We start from the raw sequence: 24351 nt of genomic DNA, 5'->3' as shown, positions 1-24351 counted from the left end.
CACAAACCCAACATTGACCAACACAGCTCAATATAACATAAACCCAACATTGACCAACACAGCTCAATACAACACAAACCCAACATTGACCAACACAGCTCAATACAACACAAACCCAACATTGACCATCACAGCTAAATACAACATAAACCCAGCATTGACCAGCACAGCTCAATACAACACAAACCCAACATTGACCATCTCAGCTCAATGCAACACTAACCCAACATTGACCATCTCAGCTCAATGCAACACAAACCCAACATTAACCAGAACAACTCAATACAACACAAACCCAACATTAACCAAAACAGCTCAGTCCAACACAAACCCAGCATTGACCAGCGCAGCTCAATACAACATAAACCCAACATTGACCAACATAACTCAATACAACACAAACCCAACATTGACCAGCACAGCTCAATCCAACATAAACCCAACATTGAACAGCGCAGCTCAATACAACACAAACCCAACATTGACCAGCACAGCTCAATACAACACAAACCCAACATTGACCAGCACAATTCATTACAACATGAACCCACCATTGACCAGCACAGCACAATCCAACACAAACCCAACATTAACCAACACAGCTCAATACAACACAAACCCATCATTGACCAACAGAGCTCAATACAACACAAACCCAACATTGACCAGCACAGCTCAATCGAACATAAACCATACATTGACCAGCACAGCTCAATACAACACAAACCCAACATTGACCAGCACAGCTCAATACAACTCAAACCCAACATTGATCAGCACAGCTCAATACAACATAAACCCAGCATTGACCAGCACAGCTCAATACAACACAAACCCAACATTGACCAGCACAACTCAATACAACACAAACCCAACATTAACCAGCACACCACAATACAACATAAACCCAGCATTGACCAACACAGTTCAATACAACACAAACCCAACATTGACCATCACAGCTCAATACAACATAAAGCCTACATTGACCATCACAGCTCAATACAACATAAACCCAACATTGACCAGTACAACTCAATACAAGACAAATCCAACATTGACCAGCACAGCTCAATACAACACAAACACAACATTATCCAACACAGCTCAATACAACATAAACCCAACACTAACCATCACAGCTCAATACAACACAAACCCAACATTGACCATCTCAGCTCAATACAACACAAACCCAACATTAACCAGTACAACTCAATACAACACAAACCCAACATTAACCAAAACAGCTCAATCAAACCCAAACCCAGCATTGACCAGCGCAGCTCAATACAACATAAACCCAACATTGACCAGCACAACTCAATACAACACAAACCCATCATTGACCAACACAGCTCAATACAACATAAACCCAACATTGATCAACACAGCTCAATCCAACACAAACCCAACATTGACCAACACAGCTCAATACAACATAAACCCAACATTGACCATCACAGCTAAATACAACATAAAACCAGCATTGACCAGCACAGCTCAATACAACACAAACCCAACATTGACCATCTCAGCTCAATGCAACACAAACCCAACATTGACCATCTCAGCTCAATGCAACACAAACCCAACATTAACCAGTACAACTCAATACAACACAAACCCAACATTAACCAAAACAGCTCAGTCCAACACAAACCCAGCATTGACCAGCGCAGCTCAATACAACATAAACCCAACATTGACCAGCATAACTCAATACAACACAAACCCAACATTGACCAGCACAGCTCAATCCAACATAAAGCCAACATTGAACAGCGCAGCTCAATACAACACAAACCCAACATTGACCAGCACAGCTCAATACAACACAAACCCAACATTGACCAGCACAATTCATTACAACATGAACCCACCATTGACCAGCACAGCACAATCCAACACAAACCCAACATTAACCAACACAGCTCAATAGAACACAAACCCATCATTGACCAACAGAGCTCAATACAACACAAACCCAACATTGACCAGCACAGCTCAATCGAACATAAACCATACATTGACCAGCACAGCTCAATACAACACAAACCCAACATTGACCAGCACAGCTCAATACAACTCAAACCCAACATTGACCATCACAGCTCAATACAACATAAACCCAACATTGACCAGCACAGCTCAATACAACTTAAACCCAACATTGATCAGCACAGCTCAATACAACACAAACCCAACATTGACCAGCACAGCTCAATACAACATAAACCCAACATTGAGCAGCACAGCTCAATACAACACAAACCCAACATTGACCAGCACAGCTCAATACAACATAAACCCAACATTGACCATCACAGCTCAATACAACACAAACCCAACATTGACCATCACAGCTCAATACAACCCAAACCCAACATTGACCAGCACAGCTCAATACAACATAAACCCAACATTGACCAACACAGCTCAATCCAACACAAACCCAACATTGACCAACACTGCTCAATACAACACAAACCCAACATTGACCAACACAGCTCAATACAACACAAACCCAACATTGACCATCACAGCTCAATACAACATAAACCCAGCATTGACCAGCACAGCTCAATACAACACAAACCCAACATTGACCAGCACAACTCAATACAACACAAACCCGACATTAACCAGCACAGCACAATGCAACTCAAACCCAACATTGACCATCACAGCTCAATACAACATAAACCCAACATTGACCAGCACAGCTCAATACAACTTAAACCCAACATTGATCAGCACAGCTCAATACAACATAAACCCAACATTGACCAGCACAGCTCAATACAACATAAACCCAACATTGAGCAGCACAGCTCAATACAACACAAACCCAACATTGACCAGCACAGCTCAATACAACATAAACCCAACATTGACCATCACTGCTCAATACAACACAAACCCAACATTGACCATCACAGCTCAATACAACACAAACCCAACATTGACCAGCACAGCTCAAAACAACATAAACCCAACATTGACCAACACAGCTCAATCCAACACAAACCCAACATTCACCAACACTGCTCAATACAACACAAACCCAACATTGACCAACACAGCTCAATACAACACAAACCCAACATTGACCATCACAGCTCAATACAACATAAACCCAGCATTGACCAGCACAGCTCAATACAACACAAACCCAACATTGACCAGCACAACTCAATACAACACAAACCTGACATTAACCAGCACAGCACAATACAACATAAACCCAGCATTGACCAACACAGTTCAATACAACACTAACCCAACATTGACCATCACTGCACAATACAACATAAACCCTACATTGACCATCACAGCTCAATACAACATAAACCCAACATTGACCAGTGCAACTCAATACAACACAAACCCAACATTGACCAGCACAGCTCAATACAACACAAACCCAACATTAACCAACACAGCTCAATACAATATAAACCCAACACTGACCATCACAGCTCAATACAACACAAACCCAACATTGACCAGCACAACTCAATACACCACAAACCCAACATTGACCAGCACAGCTCAATCCAACATAAACCCAACATTGAACAGCGCAGCTCAATACAACACAAACCCAACATTGACCAGCACAGCTCAATACAACACAAACCCAACATTGACCATCTCAGCTCAATACAACACAAACCCAACATTAACCAGTACAACTCAATACAACACAAACCCAACATTAACCAAAACAGCTCAATCAAACCCAAACCCAGCATTGACCAGCGCAGCTCAATACAACATAAACCCAACATTGACCAGCACAACTCAATACAACACAAACCCATCATTGACCAACACAGCTCAATACAACATAAACCCAACATTGATCAACACAGCTCAATCCAACACAAACCCAACATTGACCAACACAGCTCAATACAACATAAACCCAACATTGACCATCACAGCTAAATACAACATAAACCCAGCATTGACCAGCACAGCTCAATACAACACAAACCCAACATTGACCATCTCAGCTCAATGCAACACAAACCCAACATTGACCATCTCAGCTCAATACAACACAAACCCAACATTAACCAGTACAACTCAATACAACACAAACCCAACATTAACCAAAACAGCTCAGTCCAACACAAACCCAGCATTGACCAGCGCAGCTCAATACAACATAAACCCAACATTGACCAGCATAACTCAATACAACACAAACCCAACATTGACCAGCACAGCTCAATCCAACATAAAGCCAACATTGAACAGCGCAGCTCAATACAACACAAACCCAACATTGACCAGCACAGCTCAATACAACACAAACCCAACATTGACCAGCACAATTCATTACAACATGAACCCACCATTGACCAGCACAGCACAATCCAACACAAACCCAACATTAACCAACACAGCTCAATAGAACACAAACCCATCATTGACCAACAGAGCTCAATACAACACAAACCCAACATTGACCAGCACAGCTCAATCGAACATAAACCATACATTGACCAGCACAGCTCAATACAACACAAACCCAACATTGACCAGCACAGCTCAATACAACTCAAACCCAACATTGACCATCACAGCTCAATACAACATAAACCCAACATTGACCAGCACAGCTCAATACAACTTAAACCCAACATTGATCAGCACAGCTCAATACAACACAAACCCAACATTGACCAGCACAGCTCAATACAACATAAACCCAACATTGAGCAGCACAGCTCAATACAACACAAACCCAACATTGACCAGCACAGCTCAATACAACATAAACCCAACATTGACCATCACTGCTCAATACAACACAAACCCAACATTGACCATCACAGCTCAATACAACATAAACCCAACATTGACCAGCACAGCTCAATACAACATAAACCCAACATTGACCAACACAGCTCAATCCAACACAAACCCAACATTCACCAACACTGCTCAATACAACACAAACCCAACATTGACCAACACAGCTCAATACAACACAAACCCAACATTGACCATCACAGCTCAATACAACATAAACCCAGCATTGACCAGCACAGCTCAATACAACACAAACCCAACATTGACCAGCTCAACTCAATACAACACAAACCCGACATTAACCAGCACAGCACAATACAACATAAACCCAGCATTGACCAACACAGTTCAATACAACACAAACCCAACATTGACCATCACAGCACAATACAACATAAACCCTACATTGACCATCACAGCTCAATACAACATAAACCCAACATTGACCAGTGCAACTCAATACAACACAAACCCAACATTGACCAGCACAGCTCAATACAACACAAACCCAACATTAACCAACACAGCTCAATACAATATAAACCCAACACTGACCATCACAGCTCAATACAACACAAACCCAACATTGACCATCTCAGCTCAATACAACACAAACCCAACATTAACCAGTACAAATCAATACAACACAAACCCAACATTAACCAAAACAGCTCAATCCAACACAAACCCAGCATTGACCAGCGCAGCTCAATACAACATAAACCCAACATTGACCAGCACAACTCAATACAACACAAACCCAACATTGACCAGCACAGCTCAATACAACATAAACCCAGCATTGACCAGCACAGCTCAATACAACACAAACCCAACATTGACCAGCACAGCTCAATACAACACAAACCCAACATTAACCAACACAGCTCAATACAATATAAACCCAACACTGACCATCACAGCTCAATACAACACAAACCCAACATTGACCAGCACAACTCAATACACCACAAACCCAACATTGACCAGCACAGCTCAATCCAACATAAACCCAACATTGAACAGCGCAGCTCAATACAACACAAACCCAACATTGACCAGCACAGCTCAATACAACATAAACCCAACATTGACCAGCACAGCTCAATACAACATAAACCCAACATTGAGCAGCACAGCTCAATACAACACAAACCCAACATTGACCAGCACAGCTCAATACAACATAAACCCAACATTGACCATCACAGCTGAATACAACACAAACCCAACATTGACCATCACAGCTCAATACAACACAAACCCAACATTGACCAGCACAGCTCAATACAAAGAAACCCAACATTGACCAACACAGCTCAATCCAACACAAACCCAACATTGACCAACACTGCTCAATACAACACAAACCCAACATTGACCAACACAGCTCAATACAACACAAACCCAACATTGACCATCACAGCTCAATACAACATAAACCCAGCATTGACCAGCACAGCTCAATACAACACAAACCCAACATTGACCAGCACAACTCAATACAACACAAACCTGACATTAACCAGCACAGCACAATACAACATAAACCCAGCATTGACCAACACAGTTCAATACAACACAAACCCAACATTGACCATCACAGCACAATACAACATAAACCCTACATTGACCATCACAGCTCAATACAACATAAACCCAACATTGACCAGTGCAACTCAATACAACACAAACCCAACATTGACCAGCACAGCTCAGTACAACACAAACCCAACATTAACCAACACAGCTCAATACAATATAAACCCAACACTGACCATCACAGCTCAATACAACACAAACCCAACATTGACCATCTCAGCTCAATACAACACAAACCCAACATTAACCAGTACAAATCAATACAACACAAACCCAACATTAACCAAAACAGCTCAATCCAACACAAACCCAGCATTGACCAGCGCAGCTCAATACAACATAAACCCAACATTGACCAGCACAACTCAATACAACACAAACCCAACATTGACCAGCACAGCTCAATACAACATAAACCCAGCATTGACCAGCACAGCTCAATACAACACAAACCCAACATTGACCAGCACAGCTCAATACAACACAAACCCAACATTAACCAACACAGCTCAATACAATATAAACCCAACACTGACCATCACAGCTCAATACAACACAAACCCAACATTGACCAGCACAACTCAATACACCACAAACCCAACATTGACCAGCACAGCTCAATCCAACATAAACCCAACATTGAACAGCGCAGCTCAATACAACACAAACCCAACATTGACCAGCACAGCTCAATACAACACAAACCCAACATTGACCATCTCAGCTCAATACAACACAAACCCAACATTAACCAGTACAACTCAATACAACACAAACCCAACATTAACCAAAACAGCTCAATCAAACCCAAACCCAGCATTGACCAGCGCAGCTCAATACAACATAAACCCAACATTGACCAGCACAACTCAATACAACACAAACCCATCATTGACCAACACAGCTCAATACAACATAAACCCAACATTGATCAACACAGCTCAATCCAACACAAACCCAACATTGACCAACACAGCTCAATACAACATAAACCCAACATTGACCATCACAGCTAAATACAACATAAACCCAGCATTGACCAGCACAGCTCAATACAACACAAACCCAACATTGACCATCTCAGCTCAATGCAACACAAACCCAACATTGACCATCTCAGCTCAATGCAACACAAACCCAACATTAACCAGTACAACTCAATACAACACAAACCCAACATTAACCAAAACAGCTCAGTCCAACACAAACCCAGCATTGACCAGCGCAGCTCAATACAACATAAACCCAACATTGACCAGCATAACTCAATACAACACAAACCCAACATTGACCAGCACAGCTCAATCCAACATAAAGCCAACATTGAACAGCGCAGCTCAATACAACACAAACCCAACATTGACCAGCACAGCTCAATACAACACAAACCCAACATTGACCAGCACAATTCATTACAACATGAACCCACCATTGACCAGCACAGCACAATCCAACACAAACCCAACATTAACCAACACAGCTCAATAGAACACAAACCCATCATTGACCAACAGAGCTCAATACAACACAAACCCAACATTGACCAGCACAGCTCAATCGAACATAAACCATACATTGACCAGCACAGCTCAATACAACACAAACCCAACATTGACCAGCACAGCTCAATACAACTCAAACCCAACATTGACCATCACAGCTCAATACAACATAAACCCAACATTGACCAGCACAGCTCAATACAACTTAAACCCAACATTGATCAGCACAGCTCAATACAACACAAACCCAACATTGACCAGCACAGCTCAATACAACATAAACCCAACATTGAGCAGCACAGCTCAATACAACACAAACCCAACATTGACCAGCACAGCTCAATACAACATAAACCCAACATTGACCATCACTGCTCAATACAACACAAACCCAACATTGACCATCACAGCTCAATACAACATAAACCCAACATTGACCAGCACAGCTCAATACAACATAAACCCAACATTGACCAACACAGCTCAATCCAACACAAACCCAACATTCACCAACACTGCTCAATACAACACAAACCCAACATTGACCAACACAGCTCAATACAACACAAACCCAACATTGACCATCACAGCTCAATACAACATAAACCCAGCATTGACCAGCACAGCTCAATACAACACAAACCCAACATTGACCAGCACAACTCAATACAACACAAACCCGACATTAACCAGCACAGCACAATACAACATAAACCCAGCATTGACCAACACAGTTCAATACAACACAAACCCAACATTGACCATCACAGCACAATACAACATAAACCCTACATTGACCATCACAGCTCAATACAACATAAACCCAACATTGACCAGTGCAACTCAATACAACACAAACCCAACATTGACCAGCACAGCTCAATACAACACAAACCCAACATTAACCAACACAGCTCAATACAATATAAACCCAACACTGACCATCACAGCTCAATACAACACAAACCCAACATTGACCATCTCAGCTCAATACAACACAAACCCAACATTAACCAGTACAAATCAATACAACACAAACCCAACATTAACCAAAACAGCTCAATCCAACACAAACCCAGCATTGACCAGCGCAGCTCAATACAACATAAACCCAACATTGACCAGCACAACTCAATACAACACAAACCCAACATTGACCAGCACAGCTCAATACAACATAAACCCAGCATTGACCAGCACAGCTCAATACAACACAAACCCAACATTGACCAGCACAGCTCAATACAACACAAACCCAACATTAACCAACACAGCTCAATACAATATAAACCCAACACTGACCATCACAGCTCAATACAACACAAACCCAACATTGACCAGCACAACTCAATACACCACAAACCCAACATTGACCAGCACAGCTCAATCCAACATAAACCCAACATTGAACAGCGCAGCTCAATACAACACAAACCCAACATTGACCAGCACAGCTCAATACAACATAAACCCAACATTGACCAGCACAGCTCAATACAACATAAACCCAACATTGAGCAGCACAGCTCAATACAACACAAACCCAACATTGACCAGCACAGCTCAATACAACATAAACCCAACATTGACCATCACAGCTGAATACAACACAAACCCAACATTGACCATCACAGCTCAATACAACACAAACCCAACATTGACCAGCACAGCTCAATACAACATAAACCCAACATTGACCAACACAGCTCAATCCAACACAAACCCAACATTGACCAACACTGCTCAATACAACACAAACCCAACATTGACCAACACAGCTCAATACAACACTAACCCAACATTGACCATCACAGCTCAATACAACATAAACCCAGCATTGACCAGCACAGCTCAATACAACACAAACCCAACATTGACCAGCACAACTCAATACAACACAAACCCGACATTAACCAGCACAGCACAATACAACATAAACCCAGCATTGACCAGCACAGCTCAATACAACACAAACCCAACATTGACCAGCACAGCTCAATACAACACAAACCCAACATTAACCAACACAGCTCAATACAATATAAACCCAACACTGACCATCACAGCTCAATACAACACAAACCCAACATTGACCAGCACAACTCAATACACCACAAACCCAACATTGACCAGCACAGCTCAATCCAACATAAACCCAACATTGAACAGCGCAGCTCAATACAACACAAACCCAACATTGACCAGCACAGCTCAATACAACATAAACCCAACATTGACCAGCACAGCTCAATACAACATAAACCCAACATTGAGCAGCACAGCTCAATACAACACAAACCCAACATTGACCAGCACAGCTCAATACAACATAAACCCAACATTGACCATCACAGCTGAATACAACACAAACCCAACATTGACCATCACAGCTCAATACAACACAAACCCAACATTGACCAGCACAGCTCAATACAACATAAACCCAACATTGACCAACACAGCTCAATCCAACACAAACCCAACATTGACCAACACTGCTCAATACAACACAAACCCAACATTGACCATCACAGCTCAATACAACATAAACCCTACATTGACCATCACAGCTCAATACAACATAAACCCAACATTGACCAATACAACTCAATACAACACAAACCCAACATTGACCAGCACAGCTCAATACAACACAAACCCAACATTAACCAACACAGCTCAATACAACATAAACCCAACACTGACCATCACAGCTCAATACAACACAAACCCAACATTGACCATCTCAGCTCAATACAACACAAACCCAACATTAACCAGTACAACTCATTACAACACAAACCAACATTAACCAAAACAGCTCAATCCAACACAAACCCAGCATTGACCAGCGCAGCTCAATACAACATAAACCCAACATTGACCAGCACAACTCAATACAACACAAACCCAACATTGACCAGCACAGCCCAATACAACAAAACCCAGCATTGACCAGCACAGCCCAATACAACACAAACCCAACATTGACCAGCACAACTCAATACAACACAAACCCAACATTGACCAGCACAGCTCAATACAACATAAACCCAGCATTGACCAGCACAGCTCAATACAACACAAACCCAACATTGACCAGCACAGCTCAATACAACACAAACCCAACATTAACCAACACAGCTCAATACAATATAAACCCAACACTGACCATCACAGCTCAATACAACACAAACCCAACATTGACCAGCACAACTCAATACACCACAAACCCAACATTGACCAGCACAGCTCAATCCAACATAAACCCTACATTGACCATCACAGCTCAATACAACATAAACCCAACATTGACCAGCACAGCTCAATACAACATAAACCCAACATTGAGCAGCACAGCTCAATACAACACAAACCCAACATTGACCAGCACAGCTCAATACAACATAAACCCAACATTGACCATCACAGCTGAATACAACACAAACCCAACATTGACCATCACAGCTCAATACAACACAAACCCAACATTGACCAGCACAGCTCAATACAACATAAACCCAACATTGACCAACACAGCTCAATCCAACACAAACCCAACATTGACCAACACTGCTCAATACAACACAAACCCAACATTGACCAACACAGCTCAATACAACACAAACCCAACATTGACCATCACAGCTCAATACAACATAAACCCAGCATTGACCAGCACAGCTCAATACAACACAAACCCAACATTGACCAGCACAACTCAATACAACACAAACCCGACATTAACCAGCACAGCACAATACAACATAAACCCAGCATTGACCAACACAGTTCAATACAACACAAACCCAACATTGACCATCACAGCTCAATACAACATAAACCCTACATTGACCATCACAGCTCAATACAACATAAACCCAACATTGACCAATACAACTCAATACAACACATACCCAACATTGACCAGCACAGCTCAATACAACACAAACCCAACATTAACCAACACAGCTCAATACAACATAAACCCAACACTGACCATCACAGCTCAATACAACACAAACCCAACATTGACCATCTCAGCTCAATACAACACAAACCCAACATTAACCAGTACAACTCATTACAACACAAACCAACATTAACCAAAACAGCTCAATCCAACACAAACCCAGCATTGACCAGCGCAGCTCAATACAACATAAACCCAACATTGACCAGCACAACTCAATACAACACAAACCCAACATTGACCAGCACAGCCCAATACAACAAAAACCCAGCATTGACCAGCACAGCCCAATACAACACAAACCCAACATTGACCAGCACAACTCAATACAACACAAACCCAACATTAACCAGCACACCACAATACAACATAAACCCAGCATTGACCAACACAGTTCAATACAACACAAACCCAACATTGACCATCACAGCTCAATACAACATAAAGCCTACATTGACCATCACAGCTCAATCCAAATAAACCCAACATAGACCAGTACAACTCAATACAACACAAACCCAACATTGACCAGCACAGCTCAATACAACACAAACACAACATTATCCAACACAGCTCAGTCCAACACAAACCCAGCATTGACCAGCGCAGCTCAATACAACATAAACCCAACATTGACCAGCATAACTCAATACAACACAAACCCAACATTGACCAGCACAGCTCAATCCAACATAAAGCCAACATTGAACAGCGCAGCTCAATACAACACAAACCCAACATTGACCAGCACAGCTCAATACAACACAAACCCAACATTGACCAGCACAATTCATTACAACATGAACCCACCATTGACCAGCACAGCACAATCCAACACAAACCCAACATTAACCAACACAGCTCAATAGAACACAAACCCATCATTGACCAACAGAGCTCAATACAACACAAACCCAACATTGACCAGCACAGCTCAATCGAACATAAACCATACATTGACCAGCACAGCTCAATACAACACAAACCCAACATTGACCAGCACAGCTCAATACAACTCAAACCCAACATTGACCATCACAGCTCAATACAACATAAACCCAACATTGACCAGCACAGCTCAATACAACTTAAACCCAACATTGATCAGCACAGCTCAATACAACACAAACCCAACATTGACCAGCACAGCTCAATACAACATAAACCCAACATTGAGCAGCACAGCTCAATACAACACAAACCCAACATTGACCAGCACAGCTCAATACAACATAAACCCAACATTGACCATCACAGCTCAATACAACACAAACCCAACATTGACCATCACAGCTCAATACAACACAAACCCAACATTGACCAGCACAGCTCAATACAACATAAACCCAACATTGACCAACACAGCTCAATCCAACACAAACCCAACATTGACCAACACTGCTCAATACAACACAAACCCAACATTGACCAACACAGCGCAATACAACACAAACCCAACATTGACCATCACAGCTCAATACAACATAAACCCAGCATTGACCAGCACAGCTCAATACAACACAAACCCAACATTGACCAGCACAACTCAATACAACACAAACCCGACATTAACCAGCACAGCACAATACAACTCAAACCCAACATTGACAATCACAGCTCAATACAACATAAACCCAACATTGACCAGCACAGCTCAATACAACTTAAACCCAACATTGATCAGCAGAGCTCAATACAACATAAACCCAACATTGACCAGCACAGCTCAATACAACATAAACCCAACATTGAGCAGCACAGCTCAATACAACACAAACCCAACATTGACCAGCACAGCTCAATACAACATAAACCCAACATTGACCATCACTGCTCAATACAACACAAACCCAACATTGACCATCACAGCTCAATACAACATAAACCCAACATTGACCAGCACAGCTCAATACAACATAAACCCAACATTGACCAACACAGCTCAATCCAACACAAACCCAACATTCACCAACACTGCTCAATACAACACAAACCCAACATTGACCAACACAGCTCAATACAACACAAGCCCAACATTGACCATCACAGCTCAATACAACATAAACCCAGCATTGACCAGCACAGCTCAATACAACACAAACCCAACATTGACCAGCACAACTCAATACAACACAAACCCGACATTAACCAGCACAGCACAATACAACATAAACCCAGCATTGACCAACACAGTTCAATACAACACAAACCCAACATTGACCATCACAGCACAATACAACATAAACCCTACATTGACCATCACAGCTCAATACAACATAAACCCAACATTGACCAGTGCAACTCAATACAACACAAACCCAACATTGACCAGCACAGCTCAATACAACACAAACCCAACATTAACCAACACAGCTCAATACAATATAAACCCAACACTGACCATCACAGCTCAATACAACACAAACCCAACATTGACCATCTCAGCTCAATACAACACAAACCCAACATTAACCAGTACAAATCAATACAACACAAACCCAACATTAACCAAAACAGCTCAATCCAACACAAACCCAGCATTGACCAGCGCAGCTCAATACAACATAAACCCAACATTGACCAGCACAACTCAATACAACACAAACCCAACATTGACCAGCACAGCTCAATACAACATAAACCCAGCATTGACCAGCACAGCTCAATACAACACAAACCCAACATTGACCAGCACAGCTCAATACAACACAAACCCAACATTAACCAACACAGCTCAATACAATATAAACCCAACACTGACCATCACAGCTCAATACAACACAAACCCAACATTGACCAGCACAACTCAATACACCACAAACCCAACATTGACCAGCACAGCTCAATCCAACATAAACCCAACATTGAACAGCGCAGCTCAATACAACACAAACCCAACATTGACCAGCACAGCTCAATACAACATAAACCCAACATTGACCAGCACAGCTCAATACAACATAAACCCAACATTTAGCAGCACAGCTCAATACAACACAAACCCAACATTGACCAGCACAGCTCAATACAACATAAACCCAACATTGACCATCACAGCTGAATACAACACAAACCCAACATTGACCATCACAGCTCAATACAACACAAACCCAACATTGACCAGCACAGCTCAATACAACATAAACCCAACATTGACCAACACAGCTCAATCCAACACAAACCCAACATTGACCAACACTGCTCAATACAACACAAACCCAACATTGACCAACACAGCTCAATACAACACAAACCCAACATTGACCATCACAGCTCAATACAACATAAACCCAGCATTGACCAGCACAGCTCAATACAACACAAACCCAACATTGACCAGCACAACTCAATACAACACAAACCCGACATTAACCAGCACAGCACAATACAACATAAACCCAGCATTGACCAACACAGTTCAATACAACACAAACCCAACATTGACCATCACAGCTCAATACAACATAAACCCTACATTGACCATCACAGCTCAATACAACATAAACCCAACATTGACCAATACAACTCAATACAACACAAACCCAACATTGACCAGCACAGCTCAATACAACACAAACCCAACATTAACCAACACAGCTCAATACAACATAAACCCAACACTGACCATCACAGCTCAATACAACACAAACCCAACATTGACCATCTCAGCTCAATACAACACAAACCCAACATTAACCAGTACAACTCATTACAACACAAACCAACATTAACCAAAACAGCTCAATCCAACACAAACCCAGCATTGACCAGCGCAGCTCAATACAACATAAACCCAACATTGACCAGCACAACTCAATACAACACAAACCCAACATTGACCAGCACAGCCCAATACAACAAAAACCCAGCATTGACCAGCACAGCCCAATACAACACAAACCCAACATTGACCAGCACAACTCAATACAACACAAACCCAACATTAACCAGCACACCACAATACAACATAAACCCAGCATTGACCAACACAGATCAATACAACACAAACCCAACATTGACCATCACAGCTCAATACAACATAAAGCCTACATTGACCATCACAGCTCAATCCAAATAAACCCAACATTGACCAGTACAACTCAATACAACACAAACCCAACATTGACCAGCACAGCTCAATACAACACAAACACAACATTATCCAACACAGCTCAATTCAACATAAACCCAACACTAACCATCACAGCTCAATACAACACAAACCCAACATTGACCATCTCAGCTCAATACAACACAAACACAACATTAACCAGTACAACTCAATACAACACAAACCCAACATTAACCAAAACAGCTCAATCAAACCCAAACCCAGCATTGACCAGCGCAGCTCAATACAACATAAACCCAACATTGACCAGCACAACTCAATACAACACAAACCCAACATTGACCAGCACAGCTCAATCCAACATAAACCCAACATTGAACAGCACAGCTCAATACAACACAAACCCAACATTGACCAGCACAGCTCAATGCAACACAAACCCAACATTGACCAGCACAATTCATTACAACATAAACCCACCATTGACCAGCGCAGCTCAATCCAACACAAACCCAACATTAACCAACACAGCTGAATACAACACAAACCCATCATTGACCAACACAGCTCAATACAACACAAACCCAACATTGACCAGCACAGCTCAATCGAACATAAACCATACATTGACCAGCACAGCTCAATACAACACAAACCCAACATTGACCAGCACAGCTCAATACAACACAACCCCAACATTGACCATCACAGGTCAATACAACATAAACCCAACATTGACCAGCACAGCTCAATACAACATAAACCCAACATTGATCAGCACACCTCAATACAACACAAACCCAACATTGACCAGCACAGCTCAATACAACATAAACCCAACATTGACCAGCACAGCTCAATACAACACAAACCCAACATTGACCAGCACAGCTCAATACAACATAAACCCAACATTGACCATCACAGCTCAATACAACACAAACCCAACATTGACCATCACAGCTCAATACAACACAAACCCAACATTGACCAGCACAGCTCAATACAACATAAACCCAACATTGGCCAGCACAGCTCAATACAACACAAAGCCAACATTGACCAGCACAGCTCAATCCAACATAAACCCAACATTGACCAGCGCAGCTCAATACAACACAAACGCAACATTGACCAGCACAGCTCAATACAACACAAACCCAACATTGACCAGCACAGCTCAATACAACACAAACACAACATTATCCAACACAGCTCAATTCAACATAAACCCAACACTGACCATCACAGCTCAATACCACACAAACCCAACATTGACCATCTCAGCTCAATACAACACAAACACAACATTAACCAGTACAACTCAATACAACACAAACCCAACATTAACCAAAACAGCTCAATCAAACCCAAACTCAGCATTGACCAGCGCAGCTCAATACAACACAAAGCCAACATTGACCAGCACAGCTCAATCCAACATAAACCCAACATTGACCAGCGCAGCTCAATACAACACAAACGCAACATTGACCAGCACAGCTCAATACAACACAAACCCAACATTGAACAGCACAAATCAATACAACATAAACCCAACATTGACCAGCACAGCTCAATCCAACACAAACCCAACATTAACCAACACAGCTCAATACAACACAAACCAAACATTGACCATCACGCCTGACTACAACACAAACCCAACATTGACCAGCACAGCTCAATCCAACATAAACCCAACATTGACCAGCACAGCTCAATACAACACAAACCCAACATTAACCAACAGAGCTCAATACAACACAAACACAACATTGACCAACAGAGCTCAATGCAACATAAACCCAACATTGACCAACACAGCTCAATACAACATAAACCCAACGTTGACCAGCACAGCTCAACCCAACACAAACCCAGCATTGACCAGCACAGCTCAATACAACACAAACCCAACATTGACCAACACAGCTCACTACCACATAAACCCAACATTGACCAGCACAGCTCAATGCAACACAAACCCAACATTTACCAACACAGCTCAATACAACACAAACCCAACATTGAACAGCACAGCTCAATCCAACATAAACCCAACATTGAACAGCGCAGCTCAATACAACACAAACCCAACATTGACCAGCACAGCTCAATACAACACAAACCCAACATTGACCAGCACAATTCATTACAACATAAACACACCATTGACCAGCACAGCACAATCCAACACAAACCCAACATTAACCAACAGAGCTCAATACAACACAAACCCAACATTGACCAGCACAGCTCAATCGAACATAAACCATACATTGACCAGCACAGCTCAATACAACACAAACCCAACATTGACCAGCACAGCTCAATACAACTCAAACCCAACATTGACCATCACAGCTCAATACAACATAAACCCAACATTGACCAGCACAGCTCAATACAACACAAACCCAACATTGACCAGCACAGCTCAATACAACATAAACCCAACATTGACCAGCACAGCTCAATACAACACAAACCCAACATTGACCAGCACAGCTCAATACAACATAAACCCAACATTGACCATCACAGCTGAATACAACACAAACCCAACATTGACCATCACAGCTCAATACAACACAAACCCAACATTGACCAGCACAGCTCAATACAACATAAACCCAACATTGACCAACACAGCTCAATCCAACACAAACCCAACTTGACCAACACGGCTCAATACAACACAAACCCAACATTGACCAACACAGCTCAATACAACACAAACCCAACATTGACCATCACAGCTCAATACAACATAAACCCAGCATTGACCAGCACAGCTCAATACAACACAAACCCAATATTGACCAGCGCAACTCAATACAACACAAACCCGACATTAACCAGCACAGCACAATACAACATAAACCCAGCATTGACCAACACAGTTCAATACAACACAAACCCAACATTGACCATCACAGCTCAATACAACATAAACCCTACATTGACCATCACAGCTCAATACAACATAAACCCTACATTGACCAATACAACTCAATACAACACAAACCCAACATTGACCAGCACAGCTCAATACAACACAAACACAACATTAACCAACACAGCTCAATACAACATAAACCCAACACTGACCATCACAGCTCAATACAACACAAACCCAACATTGACCATCTCAGCTCAATACAACACAAACCCAACATTAACCAGTACAACTCATTACAACACAAACCAACATTAACCAAAACAGCTCAATCCAACACAAACCCAGCATTGACCAGCGCAGCTCAATACAACATAAACCCAACATCGACCAGCACAACTCAATACAACACAAACCCAACATTGACCAGCACAACTCAATACAACACAAACCCAACATTAACCAGCACAGCACAATTCAACATAAACCCAGCATTGCCCAACACAGTTCAATACAACACAAACCCAACATTGACCATCACAGCTCAATACAACATAGACCCTACATTGACCATCACAGCTCAATACAACATAAACCCAACATTGAGCAGTACAACTCAATACAACACAAACCCAACATTGACCAACACAGCTCAATACAACATAAACCCAACACTGACCATCACAGCTCAATACAACACAAACCCAACATTGACCATCTCAGCTCAATACAACACAAACCCAACATTAACCAATACAACTCAATACAACACAAACCCAACATTAACCAAAACAGCTCAATCCAACACAAACCCAGCATTGACCAGCGCAGCTCAATACAACATAAACCCAACATTGACCAGCACAACTCAATACAACACAAACCCAACATTGACCAGCACAGCTCAATCCAACATAAACCCAACATTGAACAGCGCAGCTCAATACAACACAAACCCAACATTGACCAGCACAGCTCAATACAACATAAACCCAACATTGACCAGCACAGCTCAATACAACACAAACCCAACATTGACCAGCACAGCTCAATACAACACAAACCCAACATTGACCAGCACAGCTCAATACAACATAAACCCAACATTGACCAGCACAGCTCAATACAACACAAACCCAACATTGACCAGCACAGCTCAATACAACATAAACCCAACATTGACCATCACAGCTCAATACAACACAAACCCCACATTGACCATCACAGCTCAATACAACACAAACCCAACATTGACCAGCACAGCTCAATACAACATAAACCCAACATTGACCAACACAGCTCAATCCAACACAAACCCAACATTAACCAGCACAGCTCAATCCAACATAAACCCAACATTGACCAGCACAGCTCAATACAACACAAAGCCAACACTGACCAGCACAGCTCAATCCAACATAAACCCAACATTGACCAGCGCAGCTCAATACAACACAAACCCAACATTGACCAGCACAGCTCAATACAACACAAACCCAACATTGAACAGCACAACTCAATACAACATAAACCCAACATTGACCAGCACAGCTCAATCCAACACAAACCCAACATTAACCAACACAGCTCAATACAACACAAACCAAACATTGACCATCACACCTGAATACAACACAAACCCAACATTGACCAGCACAGCTCAATCCAACATAAACCCAACATTGACCAGCACAGCTCAATACAACACAAACCCAACATTAACCAACAGAGCTCAATACAACACAAACACAACATTGACCAACAGAGCTCAATGCAACATAAACCCAACATTGACCAACACAGCTCAATACAACATAAACCCAACGTTGACCAGCACAGCTCAATCCAACACAATCCCAGCATTGACCAGCACAGCTCAATACAACCCAAACCCAACACTGACCAACACAGCTCACTACCACATAAACCCAACATTGTCCAGCACAGCTCAATACAACACAAACCCAACATTGACCAACACAGCTCAATACAACATAAACCCAACATTGACCAGCACAGCTCAATCCAACACAAACCCAGCATTGACCAGCACAGCTCAATACAACACAAACCCAACTAACCAACACAGCTCAATACAACACAAACCCAACATTGACCAGCACAGCTCAATCCAACATAAACCCAACATTGACCAGCACAGCTGAATCCAACACAAACCCAGCATTGACCAGCACAGCTCAATACAACACAAACCCAACATTGACCAGCACAACTCAATACAACACAAACCCAACATTGACCAGCACAGCTCAATACAACACAAACCCAACATTGACCAACACAGCTCAATACAACACAAACCCAACATTGACCAGCACAGCTCAATACAACACAAACCCAACATTGACCATCACAGCTCAATCCAACATAAACCCAACATTGACCAGCACAACTCAATACAACACAAACCCAACATTGACCAGCACAGCTCAATACAACACAAACCCAACATGGACCAACACAGCTCAATACAACATATACCCAACATTGACCAGCACAACTCAATACAACACAAACCCAACATTGACCAGCACAACTCAATACAACACAAACCCAACATTGACCAACACAGCTCAATACAACACAAACCCAACATTGACCAGCACAGCTCAATACAACATAAACCCAACATTGACCAGCACAGCTCAATACAACACAAACCCAACATTGACTAGCACAGCTCAATACAACACAAACCCAACATTGACCAGCACAGCTCAATACAACACAAACCCAACATTGACCAGCACAGCTCAATACAACACAAACCCAACATTGACTAACACAGCTCAATACAACACAAACCCATCATTGACCAACACAGCTCAATACAACATAAACCCAACATTGACCAACACAGCTCACTCCAACACAAACCCAACATTGACCAACACAGCTCAATACAACACAAACCCAACATTGACCAACACAGCTCAATACAACACAAACCCAACATTGACCAACACAGCTCAATACAACACAAACCCAACATTGACCATCACAGCTCAATACAACACAAACCCAACATTAACCAACACAGCTCAATACAACACAAACCCAACATTGGCCAGCACAGCGCAATACAACACAAACCCAACATTGACCAGCACAGCTCAATACAACACAAACCCAACATTGACCAACACAGCTCAATACAACACAAACCCAACATTGACCAGCACAGCTCAATTCAACACAAACCCAACATTGACCATCACAGCTCAATCAAACATAAACCCAACATTGACCAGCACAATTCAATACAACACAAACCCAACATTGACCAGCACAGCTCAATACAACACAAACCCAACATTGACCAACACAGCTCAATACAACATATACCCAACATTGACCAGCACAACTCAATACAACACAAACCCAACATTGACCAGCACAACTCAATACAACACAAACCCAACATTAACCAACACAGCTCAATACAACACAAACCCAACATTGACCAACATAGCTCAATACAACACAAACCCAACATTGACCAACACAGCTCAATACAACATAAACCCAACATTAACCAGCGCAGCTCAATACAACACAAACGCAACATTGACCACCACAGCTCAATACAACACAAACCCAACATTGACCAGCACAGCTCAATACAACATATCCCCAACATTGTCCAACTCAGCTGAATACGACATAAACCCAACATTGACCATCACAGCTCAATACAACATAAACCCAACATTGACCAACACAGCTCAATACAACATAAACCCAACATTGACCATCACAGCTCAATATAACACAAACCCAACATTGACCATCACAGCTCAATTCAACACAAACCCAACATTGACCAGCACAGCTCAATACAACACAAACCCAACATTGACCATCACAGCTCAATACAACTCAAACCCAACATTGACAAGCACAGCTCAATCCAACACAAACCCAACATTGACCAGCACAGCTCAATACAACACAAACCCAACATTGACCATCACAGCTCAATACAACATAAACCCAACATTGACCAGCACAGCTCAATACAACACAAACCCAACATTGATCAGCACAGCTCAATCCAACACAAACCCAACATTGACCAGCACAGCTAAGTACAACACAAACCCAACATTGACCAGTACAGCTCAATACAACATAAACCCAACATTGACCAGCATAGCTTAATACAACATAAACCCAACATTGACCAACACAGCTCAATACAACACAAACCCAATATTGACCAGCACAACTGAATCCAACACAAACCAAACATTGACCATCACAGCTCAATACAACACAAACCCAACATTGACCATCACAGTTCAATACAACATAAACCCAACATTGACCAACACAGCTCAATACAACATAAACCCAACATTGACCATCACAGCTCAATACAACATAAACCCAACATTGACCAACACAGCTCAATATAACAGAAACCCAACATTGACCATCACAGCTCAATACAGCATAAACCCTACATTGACCAACACAGCTTAATACAACATAAACCCAACATTGACCAACACAGCTCAATACAACTCAAACCCAACATTGACCAGCACAGATCAATACAACATAAACCCAACATTGACCAACTCAGCTGAATACGGCATAAACCCAACATTGACCATCACAGCTCAATACAACATAAACCCAACATTGACCAACACAGCTCAATACAACATAAACACAACATTGACCATCACAGCTCAATACAACACAAACCCAACATTGACCATCACAGCTCAATCCAACACAAACCCAACATTGACCAGCACAGCTCAATACAACACAAACCCAACATTGACCATCACAGCTCAATACAACACAAACCCAACATTGACCAGCACAGGTCAATCCAACACTAACCCAACATTGACCAGTACAGTTCAATACAACACAAACCCATCATTGACCAACACAGCTCAATACAACATAAACCCAACATTGACCAACACAGCTCAATCCAACACAAACCCAACATTGACCAACACAGATCAGTACAACACAAACCCAACATTGACCAACACAGCTCAATACAACATATACCCAACATTGACCAGCACAACTCAATACAACACAAACCCAACATTGACCAGCACAACTCAATACAACACAAACCCAACATTGACCAACACAGCTCAATACAACACAAACCCAACATTGACCAACATAGCTCAATACAACACAAACCCAACATTGACCAACACAGCTCAATACAACATAAACCCAACATTAACCAGCACAGCGCAATACAACACAAACGCAACATTGACCACCACAGCTCAATACAACACAAACCCAACATTGACCAGCGCAGCTCAATACAACATATATCCAACATTGACCAACTCAGCTGAATACGACATAAACCCAACATTGACCATCACAGCTCAATACAACATAAACCCAACATTGAGCAGCACAGCTCAATACAACACAAACCCAACATTGACCATCACAG

At 42.0% G+C, this 24351-nt stretch overlaps 1 protein-coding gene across 1 annotated transcript in view; it reads right to left on the bottom strand.

Annotated features, from left to right (window-relative positions):
* The window catches only part of LOC140410412 (vitrin-like), a 176524-nt gene that overhangs the window by 113401 nt on the left and 38772 nt on the right, over positions 1–24351 (bottom strand). The window lies entirely within an intron of this gene.

This window comes from Scyliorhinus torazame, chromosome 4, assembly GCF_047496885.1.
Source record: "Scyliorhinus torazame isolate Kashiwa2021f chromosome 4, sScyTor2.1, whole genome shotgun sequence".
In the NCBI taxonomy this organism is placed as follows: Eukaryota; Metazoa; Chordata; class Chondrichthyes; order Carcharhiniformes; family Scyliorhinidae; genus Scyliorhinus; species Scyliorhinus torazame.
Note: the sequence above shows the minus strand (reverse complement) of the source record. Positions and strands in the feature narration are given on the sequence as shown.